This window comes from Engraulis encrasicolus, chromosome 5, assembly GCF_034702125.1.
Source record: "Engraulis encrasicolus isolate BLACKSEA-1 chromosome 5, IST_EnEncr_1.0, whole genome shotgun sequence".
NCBI classification, from domain to species: domain Eukaryota; kingdom Metazoa; phylum Chordata; class Actinopteri; order Clupeiformes; family Engraulidae; genus Engraulis; species Engraulis encrasicolus.
This window is the reverse complement of record NC_085861.1, coordinates 48,281,408-48,283,899: the sequence shown is the minus strand read 5'-3', so window position 1 is coordinate 48,283,899 and position 2,492 is coordinate 48,281,408.

Sequence of the window (2,492 nt, the reverse complement as noted above, 5' to 3'; positions counted from 1 at the left end):
TTGTGTGTGTGTTTATGTTTATGTCGTGTACAAGTTATGTGTGCATATGTGTGTCAGGGGTGTGCATATGTTACATAAGTGTGCGTGTGTGCGTGCGTGCGTGTGTGTGCATGCGTGCGGTCAGTTAGATTGGGGGCAAAATGGGGGTCCCAAGCGCAGACACCCGGTCTACAGTAGTCTGGTTCTCATCTCATCTGTGCTGGTTCTCACACCTCTAGGGACGGATTATGATTCCATGGGCCCCCGGGCCATACAACAAGAAAGGCCCCCCTCCTTGAGTGTTGCTAGTTTACAAAAATATTCAGTTTTTAAGGCCAGATGTTTGAGACCCTACGTTGTTGGGGGTTCGGGGGGTTGTCCCCCGATAAGCTTTCATCATACAGTTGTTAAAAGTGTGATTCTAACACAAAATGAGTGTGGAAATACAGAGGTTTGGGCTTTGAGCCCCTTGACTCTCTGGCCCCTGGGTCCTGGCCCGGTAGGCCCATGCAGTAATCCGTCCTTGCATACCTCCCAATTCCCCCACCCTATAAATTAGCTGGTCGCCCCACCCAGCCTTCAGGCGGTCAGTAGCCTCTATGTCCCAGGCCACTTCAACCCACCCCCCCAAAGCCAGCCAGCCAGCCAGTCGGTCGACACCAGACAGCCACAAAACATCCCTAACGGTCGCCGGCCTCCCGCTCTCGCCTCCCATCATAAGCACATCGATCGCTATCGACACTCAACTCACTGGCAGGCAACACAGATCCCCCCCAACACTGTGTGCACAGCCACAGCCACTCATGCAGGAAGGTGTGATTCATACACACCAATGCCTCTGACGTCACAATATCTTTTATTTAAATATCCAATCTTATTACCACGTCCAGGGCTGGACTGGCCATCTGGCATAGCGGGCATTTCCCAGTGGGCCCCGCACCCTCGTGGCCCCTTTTTTCAGAAATGTAAAAAAAAAAAAATCTGACATTTCTGAAAAGGGGCCGACGAAGGTGCGGGGCCCACCGGAGAGTCAGTTCTGCGCTGCTGATTATGAGGGGCCCCTTTAAGCCAAAAGTGCCCGGGCCCTATTTCTCCCCCCAGTCCAGCCCTGACCACGTCCATTAACCCCGCCCATTTCAACGCTTTCCATTCTCCCATTTCCTGTCTGCTAGTTCAGCTTAGGCTTCCCATAGGCCTACCACTTCTGAATGATTAGGCACTGACAACAGCGACCAAATAATGGCGCAGCCCTTGTAACTGTGGATAGCAGTTTAAACACAGTGCTGGAGTATATCGATCACCACTTGGGGCTGCTTACAGAGGGACATTTTTTTTAATGAGGCAATATTTTACAACCATGCTGATTGTACGTCTATTCATGTTCCAAGCTTTGTGGAGTTTTTTTAAACATCTAAACACAGGTACATTGAACAATGTTAACTGTACATTTTACAAATATATTAACAGGACATACATATTGGTTGATGTTGAACGGTGCAACACTTACACGTGTAATGTCATGAACAAACAGCAGAGGGAGACAAGTGACCACTGTATACAGTTTGCACAGTAATGGGGTTTTTATACAGTGCTTTTGGCTTGTCATTACAAACCGACTTGCTCATAATGCACTTTGATCTTAGCCCTGCCTGAAAACTGCATAGAATCTCCCTACTTACTTACAATATATACAAGATTTTTTTTTAAATCCACAGAATTTATAAGATTGGGTCTGACAGGGATGCCGTGTTGCATATCTTCTGTGGTTGTAGGCTAGGTCTTGATGCTGTGAAATTAGGCTATTTAAGGACTTTTATTATTGTCTTTGTTTGTGTGTGTGTGCATGTGCCTGTGTGCGCACCTTCTCACATGAAACCCGGACAATTGGCACCGTGCGGCAGCCTCCAGAGCAGAGAGGGAATGTGTATGTGAATGTGAGGTATGTGTATGTGAATTTTGAAAGCGCTTTAAATTAAACTTCATAGTTCTACTGCACTATATAAATACATGATGTATTGTATTGTATTGTTTTGTTTTTCGGGATGGGATGTTCCTGTTCCAAAGATGTCCTTCTTCAAAGTGAGGTGATGAATTGTACCAGTGCTTCACTTCAAATTTCCACAACTTTCAAGTCCAGATGCAGAGCAATGTTTCACATTCTTTGCGATGGAGTCCCACGCACTGCCTTTTATCACTGGAAGAATCCACTCCATGATTTAATAGTAGTGTCATAATTAGAGATGCACCGGATCCGGATAATAGGGTTTTTCACAGGATCCGGATCCGGCAGGATCTTGAGCAGTGGATCCGGTATCCGGCATGCTACCTAAAAATCAAGATCTGGTGCATCTCTAGCCTAGGCCTTTCAGTCAGTCTTTCACAACCCCAATCACTGCATGGAGTGAAAGCCCTTTGGAAGCCAGTGTTGCAGACAGTGTGGCAGTAAGCCAATAAGTCTAAAAAGTCTCAATAGTTTGAGCAAACGTAATAAAAAGGGCCCATGTGTGTGTTTG